This window comes from Cydia strobilella, chromosome 11, assembly GCF_947568885.1.
Source record: "Cydia strobilella chromosome 11, ilCydStro3.1, whole genome shotgun sequence".
In the NCBI taxonomy this organism is placed as follows: domain Eukaryota; kingdom Metazoa; phylum Arthropoda; class Insecta; order Lepidoptera; family Tortricidae; genus Cydia; species Cydia strobilella.
This window is the reverse complement of record NC_086051.1, coordinates 7,784,013-7,807,440: the sequence shown is the minus strand read 5'-3', so window position 1 is coordinate 7,807,440 and position 23,428 is coordinate 7,784,013.

Sequence of the window (23,428 nt, the reverse complement as noted above, 5' to 3'; positions counted from 1 at the left end):
TTATCACGCAAAATTATAGCCCGTAAACCGACTTTACAGACAACCATATATTTTTGTCAGAAAATATTAAATGAGAAAAGATAAGTTAATAAACCGGTGTAGATGTAAACTTTTAAATTAATAAAAATTAAGTGGGCTGACTTTGCATTCATTTGGTTTTTTTTTATAGAATATAGCAGATTACACGTATATAATAATGTTTTATAAAATTAACAGCTAACCATTTTTTTCTACTATATATTTTTTAAATTTACGAAATAAATTACCTATGTGCTCTATTCGGAAGAAAAAGTTAATGACCACTACTTTTGAGGTTAGAAAAATTCTAAATCGTCTCGCACGCAGGTTTGATGACTTCCAGTCTCCCGAACAAGCCGGGTCCCGCAGGGCCTTCAGCACCATATACTACATACATACGCTGCGGCAGGTTATACAGAAGACCGAAGAGTATAACCTGCCACTGTGCTTAGCGTTTGTGGACTATGAGAAGGCTTTCGATTCGATTGAAACTTGGGCGGTACTACAGTCTCTCCAGAGGTGCCAAATTGACTATCGGTATATCGAAGTACTACGGTGTCTGCGAATACGAATGCCACTATGTCAGTCCGTCTCCAGGACCGGGACACAAAGCCTAGCTTATAAATATAGTACCATAGATTTTGTTTTGTTTTATGTCGCAAGTATGCTTACAGAGAGGGTGGTCGTTGGCTGTATGTAATATTTCCTTTGTCAGTCTAATCTAATTGAGCAAATTTAAAAAGTTAGAGCAGCGGACAATAATGTACGTTTCATACTAACTCCCTACATTACTTCTTGGCCTGGGTCAAGAAGTAATGTAAGGAGCCATAAATGAGCAACTTCATGTCTTCATTTCGTGACATTAAATACATTTTGGAGTATGTTTGAGAAAATAAATATATTTAAAATTAATATTAGCATACTGCTTATTTTATTATACATATTCATAGTTACCAACTACTACTAGATACTGTAAGAGTGCAATTGTTCGTTCATATAATAGGATAAACATTATGACAGTTCAAAAGTTAGAAATATATTATAAAGGGTATTTGCTCGGTGGACGAACGCTGAGTTCACAAAAGTTATTTATTTTACTTTGAGCTCCAGCTGCAAAGTTCACTCAAACGAAAAACACAATTTAAGAAGTTTAGCAAAAATTTATGTTCTGTTAACTTATCCTGTTGTTTTCGGTCATCCGTTCTGTCTTGATTAAAATACTTTTTAAATTAATAAGCCTCTTATTTTTGAATAAGTATGAAAAACTTCAAATGTTAAAGTCAAACAACGCGTTTTTACTTTTATTGTTTCATTGAAGTTATTGGCCTGAAATCAAATATTTTACCAAATATTCTTTGCTTTTTTATTGACTTAACAGTTGTAATTAACAGACGGGTCACGAGAAATACAAAAAATATATATTTCGTTAAGGAATTCTATGAATTACGCTGCCCATTTTGATTCTTAATTTAAAGTGTTTATTAATTAAGTAATACGAGTAATTTAAGATATTAATAATATGTGGACAATACTAGAATTATACCATCATACCATCAATGTTTAAATAAATTATTTTAAACATTGATGGGACGTAATTATTATGTTATGTCAATGAAATAAATCAAGATATTATTATAGGAATGAATACCTACATTGGGTACTTTAGTCATAATTTAGTAATAACTTATTTATTTTGTATGTTAATATAAGATTACAATAACATCATTACTCTAGCAGGAATATTATTTCCAAATACATAATTGTTATGTTATCGTCATTATTTAACATTGTGAAGAAGTTTACTTTGGGACCAACCCGCGCGCGTTTTCGGGAGGCTATCTAATTTACTCGTTACCTACATTAATTTTGATTTGCACATTACATGTTATAAAAAAACTAGTCAACACATAATACAAGTTACACAAGTTTAGGAATTTTAAACCGGCAAAGATAAAATATCGCTAATGTTTACGTCGAAATCGAGGTCTACTTGCGCCGTCTAGTTGGCTCCATGTGAACTAGACATAGCTTATGTATTTGGGAAAATTCGCGTTACAACATTTATTTTGGGGCACAGACACCAATACCCAAAGAGTAATAATTTCCTTGATTGTTCTACTAATTATGTCACGAAGAGTATCAAGTTGAATGTTGGGGAGTGGAAAAGCCTTATTAATTTAGTAGGTACCTCCCCGACGTCTTATTAAACGGGCGTTGCTACTAGGGCTCGCGGTCGAATCCGTGTTTCGTTTACACGTTTCGAATACCCGTTTCCGAATAATACGTAAACGGTTTTCTGGCCCGTTCCACACGTTTAATTAAGAAACGTGTAGTTAAGACCCGTGTACACGGATAAACGGGTATTCGAAGATACGTATCTTATTTATCCGTGGCTCCGGACACGTCCTTGACGATAGTAGCGAAGGAACGAACGCCAGCTACAAATGAATAGACAAAAGATTCATGACGAGTTTCTGTCATATTTAACCTTATTCCGTGGGTCATAAAATCGAAATTCAATAAACGGTTTAGAAACTCCTTTCTTGAGCATGTAGTTTTTGCTTGCAATAGGTATTAAGAGTATTCACGCTTCCTATCAAAGTATAGTATTTTATATAGCACTAAATAGCTACTTTTTTTTACGTTGCGGGTTAGCAATACAATATAAAAACCTGCTAGTACCTATTTAAAAAAAATATTAGAACCATCGAGTTCAGTATGTAGGCAGGAAGTCAAACTAATGTTCGAAATTGGCATTAAATAAGTATTTATAAAAAAATACAATTTTAATTTGCTTCTTTATTTTAAGTTTAATTTAAGAACATGATATGAAATTGTATTTCTTGTCATATAATGTAGGTAAACCTTATAAAACAAAGTCCCCCGCCGGATCCGTATGTCTGTCTGTATGTTCGCGATAACCAGACCTCACCTATGAATGAAGTTTTTCTTTGGGAATGTTTATGTGTATATTTTGTTAAGGTTTTGTTTAAATTGGTAGAAATATGACGATGTTTGCTAATGAAGTTAGAAAAAATCACGCTGGCTTAATCGAAAACGCTGCCCAATCTATTTGATATCAATGTATGGTGGACTTGTCTCTTTTTCATTGGTCTACAAAAAAGTGCGCCATGGCTGTCTGTCTATATTTTAAGAATAATTAACCCATTATTAACTTCTAAAAAAAACCGGACAAGTGCGAGTCGGACTCGCCCACCGAAGGTTCCGTACAAATACATCTGTAAAAATTTCAACTGTCTAGCTATCACGGTTCATGAGATACAGCCTAGTGAGTGGTGACAGATAAATGGACATTGAACTCTTAGTATTATTAGGCTTTCGAAGTGAATACTTGTTACAGAATGTATTTTATTATGCTTGACTCTCCATGCGAAGCCGGGGCGGGTCGCTATAGTTATTAATAAACACTTTAAATCAACTTGATAAAATTGCACCTTCTCAATAAATTCTAATTGTTTTAGCGAAATCTTAACATAACAATAGATAAGGTTACATTTATTTACATACAAGATATATACAGTGGTACTACGTAAACGAAATTAATAACTAGCTTAAATCTAAAATAGGCCCTTGAGGCATTGTACCAAGGATGCTGGCGGCATTTCCCCGCTGTATCGCAATGCTGATACGTTGTGCGAGAAAGCCGCCAGCTCTTCGGTCACCAGTTACGTCAACCAGACGCTTCGCGATTTCTGCAAACAACTTATGCGCGCTGGGACCCCATGGACCTAGAGTTTCAACTCCAAATGGAACGAAATTCATTGTTTTTACTTTAGGTACCTCTTACCACAGTAAAACGCTTTTTAGTGCGGTGCAGCTACAAAACAATTGAAAACATTTTCTTGTGCAGATGTTTTGACCTTATTACAACGACATAAAGCTTGTAATTGGCGGTGACACTTGTGATAATAGTTTGGGAACCTACATGTTTTCGACGATGACAAACAAAAGGATATTGGAAAACAATGGATTGATGGACCGCCGGTCGGCAACGTGCGCATTTAAGTTTATTACCTGAACGCTAGTGCGAAAGTGACCAAAGTGAATTATGAATGATTACCAATTTAAAGATCTATCTTAATGTAATTAGCAATATTATCGCAAGTTATCCAAGGTAGTATGGGTTTTTATGGTTCTTGGGTAAAATTACTCGATAATCCCGCTTTTGTGTACCTACTAATAACTTTTTTGCGCCGTTGGCAGGTTTGTTGTTTTCGCAAAGCAGTAATAGATCCGAGATAAAAATAACCACGAAATAATTAAACTGTTATTTTTAATTAATATTGTATTCTGTCTGCACACCTATTATTAACGAAAATACTATACCATTATGTAATTATAAAAAAAAAACTATGATCGATATCAAATTTTTGTAATTAGCTTAGAAGCAATCGGTTTTATTAAATGATATAAATAGTTTAAAATAAAAATTATGTATACCTACTATTAAACATAGGAAGATTAGGAAGATGGCTCAGTAGCTATGTTTTATCAATACGGTTAAAAACAATTTAAAAAAAAGTAATTGTGCGGTTTTATGAAACCACGATGCAAGTGAAACTTTTTTCGGATTGTAGGCATTTAACTAAAAAAAAATCGGAAATTAATTCGATTTACGGTATTAAAATCGCGGTTTTAATCTTAACTTAATAAATTGGGGCGATAGAATAAAAGCTTCACTTTAAAAATCGTACGACAAACGAATTCATCTGAAGTCAACATAATAATAGTGGACCTTGTTACCATTGTACATTGGCTCAAACTGGTTCGGAGTATTTGGACCCGTTCGGAACGGTCTTAAGTACCCGTGTAAACGGAGATACGTGTCTGAGATACGTTTCTTGGGAACGTTCCTTCGAAACGTTTTCGAATCCCGGCGGTTCCGTGTAAACCGGGTTCTTAGTACCGCCGGGCTTAAGAACACGGGTATTCGTATCGGCGTGTAACACGGATACCGGGAGCCCTAGTTGCTACCCGTATAAAGCAATAAACGATCTCATTTAAATTAACAATTTTGATAATTTTACTTTGTTCAGATGCTTCCTTTCTGCAATTATGTATTTATATTGTGTTGAAAATACTCGGCTGTGTTACTGCAGTATTGCAATATCTAAAATATTTTAGAATAGACATGCTCCATTCGACGTATTCTAACGTCAGTAGAAAGAAGGAATTGATTTGAAGTTGAAATTGATAAAACAAATATTGAAAATGCTAAACTAAAATTTCTTCGACTTAAAACATTGTGTAAAAAGTGTTACAAATATAATACTGTATACAAAAGTAATAAATCAAGCTTACAAATTTTAATGTATGCGTTTCGCTTTTTCATATTATAAAAAATGTTAGGAAAATAATAGGTAGGTAATCAATTATATTTATTTCATTAATTCATGCGACCTACGTAAGGTAAAGTCGCGTATTATTTGTGAGTTTGATTAGGATTTAATCATTTATTTACATCGTTATATAAATCCAATTTTAACATTTCATGGTTTTAATATGATTTACCTACGCATTTTTCAATTTGCTGTAATGACCACCCCGGTCCTTGCCTTTTATGTCTCGGGTGAAAATTTAAGAAAATGGAGGGCAAATGTGGACTTTTAATGTAATCCAGATTCAAGGCTATTAAAATAATATTTATATTCCATTATCGCTAGCAATTTTGGCAATACATCTGCTATTTATCCAAAAGCAAGATTCAGCCTAAATCGCGTTGTTTTCTGAGAAACGCTGTTTTATTTGGATACTGTGCAGGAGCATAAGAGGATTGTAAAGCCGCCAGCAAAATCGTGGTGTTAATATAACTGGCAGTAATGTTTTTCGCTCCATAAACTTAGAATGTTTGAGTAGGTAATTGAAAACTAGGTCTATTTATTTTGATTTCATCAAATATACAATACTGCGATGTGGAATACGCCCACTCACACAACTTGATTTGATTTTATTCATTTTATGACTGATTAAGCAACAAATTTTAACAAAGAATGTCATGAATATATCAACATTGAGCCCAATTAACTCTTAATTACATTTAAAATAAAAAGGAAATGCCAATAACTGCCGCCAACGCAAAGTGCATAGCGCCCAGAAGGAGCTGATTTATCAATCTTTTACCCAAAAAAGAAAGGTTGTTTTCACACGCCTCCACAAAGGTCGTTCAACGTAATGATATCAGGATTCGCAACAATGTCACGTAGTGTAAATTTAAAAAGAAAAAGCAGCTAAGAAAGTTTGTGTCATAATTCAGGCCCCGTAACTTTGATGGCCCAGCTGTAAAGCGCCGCTGTGATCCATCATTTACTTTGTGACGAAATTTTAAGAACACCCTGTAAACGATGCCCTTAATACTAAGATCGTAAAACAGTGATTTCTTGAAAAATCTTACCATGTTTCTGCAAGAAGCATAGAAAGTATTTGATGAAAAATGTAGAGTTGCCTATAAAACCATTATGCCATTATGGCAAAATGTATTAAGCCATAATTGATACATTATCAAATGTAGACCGGTAGTTGTTCGAACATCATTAGAAAATATCTAAAATCCTCTCCCAATATTAGGCTCCCAACAAGTTTATGTACTCGTAACTTTAGTAATACATTTTGCGTTATAGTATTGTATCGTAAAAATTGATTTCCGATTTCGTATTCTATATATCATTCGTAATAACCATCAAGGGGACAATTCATCCCAAATGGTCACTGGCTCTCTAATTTCGAGTTGCTCTTTAGACTCATCGCTACGCACTGTTTATTCCAGTCACGAGTAGACCTCTTTATTAACTCTGTTGGGTAACTCAATAACTCAATTTGGTACAGAAGGGATGAGAAGGGCCTACGTACGTGTTACGACGCTGCTGTAGAAGGTATCGGCAAACTTGGTTATTAGAGGGAACTTTGTGATCGACAAATTTGCAAACGGGCTGATACTGCAATAAATGTGCATGTGAATTATTAGCACCTGGTCTTTGAATTTGAATTTTGCTCTGCTAAGCAATAGCAAGTTATTTCTTTTGCAACAATATTCATGATTTTTTTAATCTGTTTCTAGTTAATTTCTACACTTCCCTACCCAAAATGCAAATTTTAGTATACTTTAAAGAGAAAAATTAAATTACCGTATTCTCAATTATTTGTTACTATTTCTTTAACTACATACGTGTCTTAATTAATCTGTAAAATCTGTGAAAAAGGCGATAAAGCGATTAGGACGTAAAATTACTACGATTAAAATATGGAATACTGCCAACTGAGGTGAATACGGATGGCAATGAATGGGGTTAAAACTGGGAATGAATTGTCAGTAAACGTAATTCCCGGTTTTTACCCCTATTTACGCTGCCATCCCTGTTCACCCCGGTTAACCAACCGAGACAAATAGAGGTACACGACGTGTTATCTCTATTTGAGATTTAATTATCCATATTAAAAACGATCGTGGTATCACCAATTTTATTGACAACAAATTGCGGTGCGTTTACGTATTTTCACTCCGTATAATTTATCGTGAAAACCAAGGAAACCAATATGCACCAAGCATTTTGAAAGGCACCAGAAAGCACAGTATTTCAGAGGGCCTGCACTTACAAACATCGAAATTTCGTTATGTGACTCACTATCGCTCTTGCCTTCGAGCGATAGAGAGGCAAACATACGAAAGAAAGAACGAAGTGGTTCGTGGTAAGTCTGCAGTTTCCGAGATCTAATTTGTACGGCTTAAGTTTATTACGCCTCATCTCTTGTTGGCAGCCAGTTTTACTGCGGCTGCTCGATGTCCAATCAACCAAACTTGTTCGGCGGCCATAAGTGCCCGACCAGGCTTAAGTTTATGTACTAGTGTAAAAGTCTAGGGCGTTGGCAGGTATCCCTTGTAATGAAGTTTAGTGATGATGCTAATGTTAACGCATTAAATATAAAGCACAAAACAAAACATTATTAAAAATATAAGGCTACGCACGCACTACGGTGCGGCGAGTTGCGGTGCGTTTTTAAATACGCAAAGGAAAAAAAACCGTGTGTGTCCAGTACGCGCACAGCGGTGAAATATCCGCACGTTGCCATTCACCTCAAACAACAACAACGGACTGCAACTCAAATTGCGAATTGCAACTCAAGAACGGACGTTGAAAATTCGGAGACGCGCTAGGCGACGACATGACCGCGCGTGCTGCAGCAGCACCGTGTCGCGAGAACAACTGCGTCACTGGATGGCTGCCGGCCGGTGTCCGCACGGATTTTATTCCGCAGTGCGCGGATTTATTCAATAGTCCATAGGATGCAGAAAATTCGTGCGGCGCCGCACCGCAACCAATCTGCAGCAAACCACAGATTTTAGGCTACGCGCGCACTGCGGATTTCTACCGTGCGTTTTTTTTCTGCAAAATCTGTGAAGTATGCAACCTCCTTGAAGTGCGCGCATTGCGGAAAATAATATGTATGCTTAGAGCTGGTCAAAGACGCCTAGTCTTACTAAGATGGCATATAGTCGAGAAATTCGGACGGGCACCGCCGTGGCGGGGTGGCCTAGGGGTTCATGGCGTTAGCCGCGATAGCTAAAGACGCCGGTTCGAATCCGGCCTTCACCACTGGAGGGCTTCGTCACTTTTTCTTTAATATATGACATCTATTACAGTTTTTAATTTTTATATAGTAGTGTGACTACTTAAAAAAACACAAATCAAAATATTTAATAAAATAATTTGATTTGTTCCCAAACTTGTTTATTTACTGTCAATTTACTGTACTGTGGCTGCTTGCTGAGATTAGCATTGCGGTGTTGTAATTACAGTATTAATATCCAAGCAGAAACCTAATACCTACATCGCCCTGGGAGGCGCCGAGAAATTAATGGCTTGAAAATTACATTAATATGTTGATAAGAAAGTCTTCTGCTATTGTGATAAAACAAAAAGTTTCGTGAGCTTATTTAAAGAAATGCGCACCGAAAATGCACGGAAAAACTTTATCTTTGCACGAATTAAAGAACGGTAGGTATTCATTTTTAAAGAGTCGCTGAAATTTTTGTCTTTGTCGTTATTATTGTTGAATGCTTTTAATTACAGTAGGATAATAAACAATATTTAGACGGATGAACTGGGAGAGCTATGGTCTCAATATTAATGGAAGAAAACTTAACCATCTACGTTTTGCAGACGATCTGATTCTGTTAACAGATAATCCCAAAGAACTCCAGTACATGCTGGAAGAACTAGACACACAAAGCAAACTGGTCGGCCTGTCCATGAACATGTCAAAAACTAAATTAATGACAAATAACTCTAAAGACCAAATCAATATAAACGGAAATACAATAGAATATGTAACTGAGTATGTATACCTTGGTCAAATAATATCACCATCAGATCAGTCTAACAAGGAAATTGAAAAACGAATATCAAATGCATGGAAGAAATTTTGGTCATTAAAAGAGGTTATGAAGGCGAAAGAAATACCAACAAGCCAGAAATTTAAAGTTTTTAATATGTGCATTGTACCTGTACTCACCTATGGATGCCAAACTTGGGCACTTACGAAAAAACAAGAAAAAAGGCTCGCTACATGTCAAAACAACATGGAAAGAAGCGTGTTAAACATTAAACTCAAGGATAGAGTGAAATTGTCCATAATTAGAGCCAGATCAAAGTGTGGGAGAGTAGTTAAAAAGGTCAAGCAACAGAAGTGGCGGTGGACCGGTCACATCATCAGAGAAGGGCTAGAAAAGTGGACAAGAGACCTTATAGAGTGGTACCCAAGGGGGCACAAAAGGAAGAGAGGAAAGCCTACTCGTAGATGGTCGGATGACTTAAAAAGGATAGGCGGAGTGGACTGGACCAGGAAAGCAAGAGACCGGGATACCTGGAAGGACTTGGAGGAGGCCTATGTCGGAGGACAAGCTGAAGTTGTCGATGGGAACTAGAAAATAGTAAATAGTAATATATATATAATTATAGAGAAAAATAAGGTATATTTAAGTAGATTGTTACAAAACTTCAGAAATAAAGGCTATTTTTATTTTTATTTTTATTTTATTTTATAATAAACAATAACAAATCTTAAAATGAACTATATTTTTAAAGAGCCTTATATATTTAAATATTATTAATACATTATCTTATTCATCTTAAGTCTTAGATTAGGTTTTTATAATATTGATTAAAAAGTAAAATATGAAACAGATACAAAATACATACACATTATTAAAGTAGAAACGTAAAGAAGCATTCGAGATGTGGGCAGGCGAATGATGTCCATATCTTGGATTCAAGAGAGTTCCCAACGAGGAGGTCCTTCGGCGAGCAGGCGAGGAACGCAAGCTTTTGTAGACGATCAAACAACGCAAAGTTGCTTATCTAGGGTATGTTCTCAGACATGAAAGATATAAACTCTTGCAGTTGATCATGATGGGAAAGGTCGCTGGAAAAAGGAAAGATGGCGGTTGAAGGAAATCGTGGTTGCGTAGCATCCGACAATTGACCGGGGTTAAAAGGGGGGCCTAACTCTTTCGCCTCGCCAAGGACAAACAAAAATTTGCGGAGCTGACTGCTAACCTTCACTAGTTCGAGAGGCACCTGAAGAAGAAGAAGACAGCTTTTTAAAGAGCTATCCAAAAGACTAGTCGACTTTACTGGCGACCGAGGAGCTGGCAGCTTTCTCGCGCAACGTATCGCAATACAGCGGGGAAATGCTGCCAGCTTCCTGGGCACCATGCCAAAGCGCCCACATTTTCTAGATATTTTTTAGTTTTATTCAGTGGTACTACTTAAACGAAATTAATAACTAGCTTAAATCTAAAATAGGCCCTTGAGGCATTAGGCAGTTTTATTTAGTTATTAGTTTTAATTTAGTTTTATTTTATAGATAAGTTCCTTTTTATTTGTAGTAATAATGGTTAAAATACAATTATTAAAGGCGGACGCAATATGTACAAAAAAGTAAGTTTGGTTAGCAAATCGACGAGGCCCCTGAAAGATATTACACATGTGTAACTAAAAGTGTTTATCTCGGATTGGCATTAATGTGTTGGGTCGAGGTCAGAATACCGGATGACGTTAGAGTAATGTTTGCTTTCACTAAAAGCTGGACCGAACACTACATATAGGCCATTATACAATAAGTACACATTCATGTGTAATCACATTATACTACTATGTGTAACTTGTGTAAGACGATAGTAAGTATATTTAGCGATGGAAACCAATGCATATTTACCGTTGAATTGAATTGTAAAACATTGTAATTAGATCTTACTTTTACATAAACTACGGCCCGATAAACACAAACTATCTCTGCCGGATTCCACTGACAAAGCTGTCAATTTATGCAACGAACCTTGCTAATAAGTACTTCATTTATTTGTTTTACTGAACCGGACTGCATTGCAGAAAAAATGTTTCTGAATCGGCTTGCAACTTATCATAAGAGACTTACTTAAAACTTACTTACCTACTTAGACTTACTTTCAATACTTATAAAAAAATAAGCTTTTATCCTCCCCCATATCAGCATATTGCAGGGTACATCATTGCGTCATAATAGATTCTCGATTTCACTTAGCTAATTAAGCCAACTAAAAGAAGAAATTAAATGTTTAAATAGTTTATTTTCTTGGTTCAAAATTTTCTCCTATTCAAGGGCCTGTTTTATTTGTAAGCGAAAAATAAGTAAGAAACAGTATCTAAGCAGCTGCTTTTCCATTTATTTATCCTCCTCACAGTTGTTCTCGCTTCTTACAGTTTATTCGCAAAGTGTTTCACTATATTAATAACAGACCACCTGCAGAAATTCAATTTCTCAGATCGTGCAGAAAACATTACAGGAGCCTTCACAATTCTGTAATGGAAGTGGAAATGCGGAGGTATTTTGTATGTTGCTTTATTGTAAATAAATGTTTTTCTCTGCATCAAACCTTGCTGTAAATCGATTAGGCAGGTCAGCTTTCATCGATGCTCCTACTCCGATAGATTACCTTGGGGTTTGTTTCATGGGAGATCGCGGAAGTTTACTAACACACACATATACTTACTTCGGTTTCCTTAGTATGTTTTAAAAGCATCACTGATTCTCTTATATCAAAGAGATAGGTAGACGAGGCTACCATATACCTTAGTGTAGATAACTCAAAAAAGTTAACTCAATCGAAATCACGTCACACTTGTCACTTTGGCGATTGGAACATTTGACCCCTTGTTTACAACTACTTTGGTGATCAGTACGAATCAACAGTTCACTTGCGTTCGCAGAAAGTGTATTAATTTGCATGTTAAAAAAAAAACCGCCTTTTATTTAAAAAAAGGTATCTGATCATTTTAACGACTTTAGAAATAGGTACATAACTGTTTTGACAGGTAACTGCGTAGTGAGTAATACCTAAAGGGGCCCACTGTTTATCAGTCCGCCGGACGATATCAGCCTGTCAGAACAATAATTTGACAGTTCCGAATAACTGACAGGCCGATATCGTCCGGCGGACTGGTAATCAGTGGGCAAATTTATACAAATTTAAAGGTATAAGCTACATATAAACCGTAATTACACCAAAAATATTACTACACCTAATATAATGCTACTTCATTCAGATAGTTCGGTGTATAAAATCGTAGGTAGGTATAAGAGAAAACGACATACTTACTGAAATAATGAATATCTGTAAGCCTGTACCTTGCTTCAACGTTTCCATTCGATTCCTGCGTCCCGATTACTCAGAATCTCTATGAACCAAATTGAGCTTAAAGGATCGCTGGAAAACCTACAGAGAGTAGGCGACTGGTTTCCTTTCACGGTAACTTATTCCATGCTAGCGATAGAAAATTCACAAGCTCTCGGCCATGTTGCAAAGTAAAGACGACAATTTCCATTTGTAAGCTTAGCCAAGCCATTTTTGGCAGCATTTTTGCCGAAAATCAAGTGAGCGTTTTGCCCGTTGCTCGGAATAATAATAGTATAAATCTGAGTGCTTCTTGAAGGCTTATTGGCAACGCAGTTGGGTTCTTATGATGTTTGGTGTATACAGTTTGGTGGTGGTACATAGAGTCTGTGCGGAAAGAGAAGAGTCGTGAAATGTATGTAGCTTTAATACCTACAAAAACGAAAACGTTATGTGTTTTATGCGTTTTTGCCCTTTTGGTACAAATTAGTTCTTTTTATTTTTCTATCATAAAAACTTTCACTGGTTGATTTACTGATGTTTAGCCACTTATAGGTGACCACAGCTCACATTTTTACCTTTCATTCAGTTACTTTTCATCACTGAATGTTTTTTTAATGGCCAAAAATGGTAAATGTGGATAATAGATAATATTTTATAAAAATTGAGCTACAATAAGGGTTTTTATTTTAAAAATAGCTAGTCTGCCGCTGCCATTGAAAACATGCTCCGAGCGCTAAGGAAATATTCAACTGTCAGTTTTCATAATAATTTCCTTAAAACTACTTGCCTCCACTGTGGATATTCAAGAGGAAGAAATTAAACTGCTCTCAGGGGGATAATCCTGACGGGGAGAGTTTGTGAGCGGTCCAGTACTAAGTATATTTCATTAGTATTAATTAATTTTATGCGGCTTATGAGCCCTGTCCCTCAGGGCGAACTTTTGCAGATTACTTACCGAGTTTTAGCAACCACTTACTCGTTGGTACTGCCTTTCGTTTTAGTATTTTTAGGGTTCCGTACCCAAAGGGTAAAAACGGGACCCTATTACTAAGACTCCGCTGTCCGTCTGTCCGTCTGTCCGTCTGTCACCAGGCTGTATCTCATGAACGGTGATAGCTAGACAGTTGAAATTTTCATAGATGATGTATTTCTGTTGCCGCTATAACAACAAATACTAAAAAGTACGGAACCCTCGGTATGCGAGTCCGACACGCACTTGGCCGGTTTTTTTTAAATTGACGAAGCATATAATTAGGAGGTATAAACGGCTTAAAATTACTTTTGAAAATGTTGGCGTAAAATATTTTAAACATCGTTACGCACATGGGAAAAATAATGAAATCTACGTATGAAAATATCTATAGATACACAGTATTCCGTTGTCGCTGCTCTTGAGTGTAGAAGTAATCATTGACTTGTAAGTTGTAAGTAGATATGTACCCTCACTTAAATTTTTATAAATGCAACCATCACGAAAATATCTTGGAGGCTCAAAGCAGCACGGAATTCCTTATTTTCATACTAACAATAACAATGGTCTTTAAGTATTGTGCACAACATTTGACATAAATTAACACCCAAATTTTATGTCAAGTGTACTTGATAGTTTTTACCTTTGATGATATTAGGATCTTGGAAAAAACCGTGGAGAAAACGAAAGCAATCTTCAAAAAAAAGGCAGCTTTTTTATTTATTTGGCTCTAGGAAAGTGGAACAAAGTTAATTCGGTCTGTTAGGTTCGGTGTCAAAGCCGGTCTCTATTTTTGTTAAAAATGATTGAGTGTAATATTTAATACTTAGCTGAGCTAATAGGCCAATCAAAGTAGAAATCGTTTTAATACCTTTATCTGGTCCTAAATGCGTGTAAACCGAGCTTGCTTCATCCCAGGAAGTGTGCATACATTTTAACTCTTTTTCAGTTTTTAAGATCGAAAACGGTACGTACCTACGTCCGACGAAAAATTTGTTCTAATCATGATAAAAAATTATATAGTCTGAGGATCCGAAAAGTATCCTAATATGAATTTCTAGTTAAAATTTGTGAGAAATGGCCGCCACTTAGATTTTTTTTGGGAACGTATAATCATGCTAAAAATCCGAAAACGCCTGTTTACCAGTGTCTGATCCACCAATCCTTGCTGGTAGTTGCCATTGTAATTCATGGTGGGTTCCTTCTACATCAAGTGGTTTGGCAATCCAAGGAAAAATTTATCTCCTAAGGCTTCCAAAATTTATGCACACCTCCTGGGATGGAGCAAACTCGGATTACACGCATTTAGGACCAAATTGAAATATTAAAACGATTTCCAGTTGGCTGGGAATTAATTCCTCAAAACGCTTTTTTTGGATCTAATTTGATTACAGATTAAATCACGTTTACAATCGGGTCTATCGCGAATTTATTTTGTTACCTTTATTTACCAACGTTTCGACACAGGTTTCACTGGTCGTGGTCGCGGCTAACTGAAATAAATAATAAATTTATTTTATTCATCATATAATTTATTGTAAATGTCATTTAATATGTGTTCAAAACGAGAAAGTTTTAAATGTTCTAATTTGATTAGCCTAAAAGAGGCATATAAGAGGCGATTTTGATCGTTTCGGTAACTTTAGGCATGATACGATATACATATATAAAGCGAATATAAAAGGCTTTAACTGAAATTAAAATAAACGAGCCGTTAATGTGGCTTTGTTGATGGCTCTCCATTAATTGTTATCATACGGTGGGAAACGATTGAGCAAACTCCATTACTTTGATAAGTTTGCTAACTGTGTGCTAACTTTACCCATTTGCCATATTGGAACAATTCTAAGTTGGAAATTAACTCGGTCTGGCCGAAATCCATTATTTGCTCATGTGTGGTAACCTGAATTTTAAAAAGGTTTCAGAGTGTGCTAATATCATTATATTTTATGGTAACTTGCACATACCCCTATAGAAGGACGATAAAAGCTAAATTAACACAAACATTTTAGATCTTGTTAGTTTCAATAACGAATCAGTCTTAGTTAGTTTAAATAAATAATAAATCCGTTTAGATCAGAGTAAAAAAAAATACAGAAACGAAATGTTTATTATATGTATGAGGTAGCTTAGACATATTGGAGGGCCACGGAACGAGCGTTATAGGCTTACAAAGCTCTGGCATACAAATCAGCTCCAATAGGACGCATATTAGTGACAGCACCTTGCGTTGCGGGTATGAGCTGCTAGACAGTCGAAAACATAGTATTATAGACAGTTGAAGATTTGATTTTCTATCTAGCGGACGGATACCTTGAAGACAGATTGAATTGAATTGACGTGCCGACTGAGGGGGTGAGGGCAGCTTGTAATAGTGATGCGCAACGTACGCAAGGCCTACCAATAATTTACTGTAAATTCACTCAATAGGAAGTCGAGCCAGTACTTACTCGTACCAAAGGGAATAGACTCAGAGTTTAGAGAGTAAATTTTCTAGTCACATTAAATTTACTGCCATCTATTGACACAGGATTAAAGCTAAAAATGAAAATTTATTGAAATACATAAAATAGTTATATATATGGATAAATGTTTTTTTTTATACCCATGTTCTTTCACTGATATGTGTTAAAATTGTTAAACATCAAACGGTAACGCCATCTATACAGGTATAGGGCAAAGGTATGCCGCCATCTATTCAAGCATACATTTTTCTTGATTTTCCGAGGCATGGTTTTTCCTTAGACTTTACTTATCTTATACGGAGTTACATATCTTTGCTCGTACCTATAGGTAAGACGTGGGTAAGATATACCTTGCGGCTTCAGCCTCAACTAAATAATTGGTATGTTTTCACTTTAGGTTTTTACTATGTATTACCTCGCCACCCCGCCTGTCGCGTACCACTCCATCAGGGCGACCGCGGGGTGAGGTGCGAGCGGGGGGGCTGCCAAGTGACCGATGACTTGCTCACTAGCCACCGCGGCCATAACTCGGCTCCGTTGCATTTGTAGATATTTTTATATCATTAAAACTCATACTATAGTTATTATGAAGTTCATATTTAGCGTCCAAACACCAGGATAGCCCCTCAACATTGGTCCTTCGAGCCGGACTTTTAAACACTTCCCCTTCCTTGCAGTTCGTAGAATAGGGTACGGGTACCAATAATTAATATTTAAAAGCATCTACTTAAAACGTCCGGAGTATACCTATTTATTTTTAACAGGCTGTTTTTAATGGTCGAAAGGTAACACTGCAAATTAAATCTTTTTTTCTGGTAATTTCAGTATCAGTTTAACATGAATCCCTAACTTGCTACATACTAGGGCTCCCGGTATCCGTGTTACACGCCGAAACGTATACCCGTGTTCTTAAGCCCGGCGGTACTAAGAACCCGGTTTACACGGAACCGCCGGGATTCGAAAACGTTTCGAAGGAACGTTCCCAAGAAACGTATCTCAGACACGTATCTCCGTTTACACGGGTACTTAAGACCGTTCCGAACGGGTCTGAATACTCCGAACCAGTTTGAGCCAATGTACAATGGTAACAAGGTCCACTTTCCACTATTATTATGTTGACTTCAGATGAATTCGTTTGTCGTACGATTTTTAAAAGTAAAACTTTTATTCTATCGCCCCAATTTATTAAGTTAACATTAAAACCGCGATTTTAATACCGTAATTCGAATTAATTTCCGAATTTTTTTGCCTACAATCCGAAAAAAGTTTCACTTGCATCGTGGTTTCATAAAACCGCACAATTACTTTTTTAAATTGTTTTTAACCATATTGATAAAACATAGGTACTGAGCCATCTTCCTATGTTTAATAGTAGGTATATATAATTTTTATTTTAAACTATTTATATCATTTAATAAAACCGATTGCTTACAAGCTAATTACATAAATTTGATATCGATCATAGTTATTTTTTATAATTACATAATGGTATAGTATTTTTTCGTTAATAATAGGTGTTCAGACAGAATACAATATTAATTAAAAATAACAGTTTAATTATTTCTTGGTTATTTTTATCTCGGGTGTATTACTGCTTTGTGAAAACAACAAACCTGCCAACGGCGCAAAAAAAGTTAGGTACACAAAAGCGGGATTATCGAGTAATCATGCTCAAATGAAAAGCAGAATTTTACCCAAGAACCATAAAAACCCATACTACCTTGGATAACTTGCGATAATATTGCTAAATACATTAAGATAGATCTTTAAATTGGTAATCATTCATAATTCACTTTGGTCACTTTCTCACTAGCGTTCAGGTAATAAACTTAAATGGTCCATCCATCCATTGTTTTCCAATATCCTTTTGTTTGTCATCGTCGAAAACATGTAGGTTCCCAAACTATTATCACAAGTGTCACCGCGAATTATAAGCTTTATGTTGTTGTAATAAGGTCAAAACATCTGCACAAGAAAATGTTTTCCATTGTTTTGTAGCCGCGCCGCACTAAAAAGCATTTTACTATGGTAAGAGGTACCTAGAGCAAAAACAATTAGAATTTATTGAGAAGGTGCAATTTTATCAAATTGATTTAAAATGTTTATTAATAACTAGCGACCCGCCCCGGCTTCGCATGGAGAGTCAAGCATAATAAAATACATTCTGTAACAAGTATTCACATCGGAAGCCCAATAATACTAAGACTTCCATCCACCTGTCTGTCACCACTCACTAGGCTGTATCTCATGAACCGTGATAGCTAGACAGTTGAAATTTTTACACATGTATTTCTGTTGCCGCTGTAACAACTAAAATTTAAAATTAAATTTTGTACGGAACCTTTGGTGGGCGAGTCCGACTCGCACTTGTCCGGTTTTTTTAGAAGTTAATAATGGGTTAATTATTCTTAAAATATAGACAGACAGCCATCGCGCACTTTTTTGTAGACTTTTTTCCACCATACATTGTGTCTTTATATCTCAAATAGATTAGGCAGCGTTTCCGATTAAGCTCCTGGCCAGCGTGATTTTGCTAACTTCATTAGCAAACATCGTCATATTTCTACCAATTTAAACAAAACCTTAACAAAATATACACATAAACATTCCCAAAAAAAAACTTCATTCACAGGTGAGGTCTGGTTATCGCGAACATACAGACAGACATACGGACGCGGCGGGGGACTTTGTTTTATAAGGTGTACCTACACTACATTATATGACAAGAAATACAATTTCATATCATGTTTTCAAATTAAACTAAAAATAAAGAAGCAAGTTAAAAATGTATTTTTTTATAAATACTTACCTAATGCCAATTTCGAACATTTGTTTGACTTCCTGCCTACATACTGAACTCGATGGTACTAATTTTTTTTTTTAATAGGTACTAGCAGGTTTTTGTTTTATTTTATTGCTAACCCGCAACGTAAAAAAGTAGCTATTTAAAGTGCTATATAAAATACTACTTTGATAAGAAGCGTGAATACTCGTAATACCTATTGCAAGCAAAAACTACCTGCTCAAGAAAGGGTTTTCTAAACCGTTTATTGAATTTCGGCTCTATGACCCACGGAATAAGGTTAAATATGACAGAAACTCGTCATGAATCTTTTGTCTATTCATTTGTAGCTGGCGTTCGTTCCTTTGCTACTATCGTCAAGGACGTGTCCGGAGCCACGGATAAATAAGATACGTATCTTCGAATACCCGTTTATCCGTGTACACGGGTCTTAACTACACGTTTCTTAATTAAACGTGCGGAACGGGCCAGAAAACCGTTTACGTATTATTCGGAAACGGGTATTCGAAACGTGTAAACGAAACACGGATTCGACCGCGAGCCCTACTACATACTAGCGTACTCGGTAAATGTTGTCTATAATGTTAATTAGGTTGTGAGTTAGTATAGCTCCGGTAATCTGTTTGGTAAACAAGTGATATACCGGCAGCGTAGTTTGGAACCAATGTTGGAACAAATGCTTGACAAGTATTATAGTAGTTATGTTACATTCAGAGTCAAGCTTACGTTAGTATATTTAGTTATAACACGCTAACGAAGCGTTGACAAATTCATACTTATTTAAGCAATTTTACTAAATTACTAATGTCATCATTGAACTTACAAAGTAAAACTAGGTTAAGAGGGGGCGTAAAGCCAGGAAATTAGAAGGGGACAAAAGATATGGCGCTCCGCAACGCGTTCAAAAGAAATGGCTGTCGAGGCATTTGGTGTTTGATAAATATGTAATTGTGTTAATCTTTTTTAAAGTACTAAATGTTTTACCGATACTCGTTGGTTTTATTTAAAAAAACAAATCGAAAATAGCACTGGATTTTGTACAGAACCTAAAACAAAACTACCGCCGATAGTCAAACCAGTATGTACCTATCGCATTTTATCAGACGTAACACTAAATGAAATCGTACAGTCATTCGCTGGTTGTATACCTAAAGTGAAATTGTGTCGTTGTATCCGAATCTTTTAATTTCTCAATAATAATATGCAAATGGAAAGCAATTGCGTCTTCGGCTCTGAGGCGTTGCCTTAACCGGGCCCTCCCGCTCCTATCTCGATCTCGATTAATTTGCTAAACGTTTTGTATGGTAAATAATTGCGTTAGCCGACTCGCTCGAGAACACTCTCGCCGTAGATAACTACATCTAAATACAAGCTTTAGTTGCTTGGGTCATTTAGCAAGTAGCCTGCGTTTGTTCGATTAGATCGCTTTAGTCGTTGAAAATAGATTATCTGAAATTTGACTTAGAAACTACTATTCATAGCTACTAATTTAGAAAATTGCGATAATTGAGGGAGAGATGTAAATGACATTGAGGGTAATAAAAACTAGTTAACCTGCTATTAAGATGCTTTTGCTGCTCCACAGATTGTATTTGTTTTTGAATTTGTATAGTTCCATAAGTCCCATTACGTTTGTTTGTTAAGGAATAACAAAAAACCAATTAAAATCGAATTCCATGGGCTTTTTCACAAGGCTTTAATCTTCCAAAAATATCTTATTTCCAGGAGAAGATTCTCTAAGTGTTTGAGTTTGCTTAAATATAATTAATGCTTGGGCTTGCGGCAACGTAAAGCGTTACAAATAAATAACTGAAAACTTTTTCAATTCCATCCTGCGATCCGCAAATTGTGTTTTGCGTTTGAGTAAATCGAGAAATGAATAAGTAACAAATTTGGCTTCCGCGAAACGGAATTAATTAAGTTTCTTTCAACGCGCCTGAACATTGAAAGATTTGAAAAGTGGTTTTGTTACTTAGATTACGTAGTAAATAGGTACTGTTCGATTCTGTGCGTAAATTTAGTCGCTTAATGCTCAATATAAAAGTATGTCGTCGTCATGCTTTAGCTATAATCTAAATAAATGAACAGTTACTATGTCACAATTTTATTAAAACATAAAACCAGTGTACATATATATTAACGTCGTCTCCCTTGTTGTTGAAATTAATGAACTCTGCTATTCTATAGTATATAAGGTAAACTATTCGCTTTATTACGGGCTGTCACCAAAACAAGTCGAATTTGCCCTCTGAAAGGCCCTTGTATACCGTCAGACGTCTTACGTCGCCGTCAAACCGAACAATACAAGGGGCGGTCTTCGGGGGGCCTCACAATAGATAATCAAGTCACAATTTGTAACATTGAACAATAATCAAGCATGAAAACAATGAGGACTTAATCGAACGAACCGTTCGACGCCGAACAATGTCCAGTTTTGCATATTCAACGGCGATTAATTCAATTTCGAATAGCGGTTTTCACTCAGCAGAGTTGATTTTGGTTCATTTGTCACTTTTCACATGAATAACTTTCGAATCTCGGTTTGTTCAGCGTCACTTGTGAGTTTAATTTGTTTTTTTTTTTTGCTTGTTTAATCGCTTTGGGCTAATACCAAGCTCTGCTTAAGTGATTAATTTTAGTCTTTTGGACAAAGGAGTATCGGCAAATAGTGTCGCCATATTTTGCCAAGAAACTGCTCTTACTCAAAACTAGCTTTTAGAAATTAGGTACATATTTAAGTTTGAGTGTAACTTCTTCTTGATAATATATATCTGTAGGCCTATGACTGCACTGCAATGCAGATTGAACGTTGTGGCTAACTGTCGGAGATTGCCTGGATCCGGCTGTGAAATGCACCGGTTAACTTAATCTACTAACATGATCGGATTTATTTACTATTGATACATTTGCTTAGGTATGACATTAATTAATATTGTAAACATATGTTACTTAAAAAAAATTAAGAAAATAGTAAAACGTAATGAAAATATGAACAGTTTGTAGGTACTCTGACTACGCTCCTGCTTGAGTAGGTACTAATTTAAAGAAATAAGTAGAAATGTTTTATATGACACTAGGTTGTAGTCAAGTACTAGTTGAGTTGATAGTCGATGTTCAGCTTTAGAATATACTTTTATGTACATTTGTGAATTGCTGATTTATTTTATGTTTTAAATAATCGTTGGATCAATGCTTTAATATCAAATTGTTTTTTTTTTTAATTTCGTAATTATAGGTATCTACATACCTACAAACAATTTTACAATTAACGTGAACTTTTTACTCTAATTAGAAAAGCTAAAATAATTAAGTTAAAAAAAAAGCTTTTTATGAACACGATACCTAGTAAATTATATTGATTACTTTGTTAAATTATTCAAATTCAGAGGCTACCACGCCCGAACGTACGAATTAAACTGGGTATTTCATGTTTCCATACTAGAAATTACGGGTAATTAGCTTCTATCTATCATTTAAAGTTACTGAATATATATGTGTGAAAATACCTCGGTAAATATTTCTTCGGTGTTTTAACGTTATTTATTAACAATAAATGTGTCTTCGTATTTGGCTAGTATTATTTAGTGTCATAACGATATGTTATTATTAGCAACAAACGTGAAAATTACAAGTCAATAAGAGCCATTGTTATCGCTTAAGGTGAGCTAGCCTTTTAAGTAGCATACGTCGTTTTTGAGTTAAAGGAATTTAGATTTTATTTTAATTATTCAAATTCCAAATTTAAATGACGTTAATTGTCCGCGAGGCGGTTCCCTGCCACTTCAAGGGCAGGGCTTCTAACCATGAATCTACGTATCAGTTTTTTATGATTTTTATTTTTACCTTAATTTGTTTTGAATTGGTGTATTACCTACTTATTAGGGTTTCGTACCTAAAGGGTAAAAACGGGACCCTATTACTAAGACTCCGCTGTCCGTCTGTCTGTCTGTCACCAGGCTGTATCTCATGAACCGTGTTAGCTAGACAGTTGAAATTTTCACAGATGATGTATTTCTGTTGTCGCTATAACAACGAATATAAAAAGCACGGAACCTTCGGTGCGCGAGTCCGACTCGCACGGCCGGTTTTATTATTATTATTCAAGTTAGATTTTTAGAATTCCACCTAAAAAAATCTAAAAAATAGAAATAAAAATGTTTTTTTTTTTCTTCTTTTGCTTAATAACTTATAAAACACATTTTGAAATAATGTGAAAACAATTACTTAAATAAAAATTTAAAAAATATTAGTTTTTTTGGATTTCATATTTCAGTGGTTGAGCACCCCCTTGTACCTAGTTGAGATAAGGTTACAAAACTAGGCGTATTTTATCGACATAATAAGTGTAACAAAATAACGGGTTGCCGCTTCTGCTAGCTAGTTTGAATTTTTCCCCTAACCCTAATACCTACTTATTGGTTGGCGCGATGACCCAAAATGAGTCTTGGCCTCCAACACAAGAGCACGCCGCTTTGCCCGGTCCAGAGCGATGTAACGCCAGC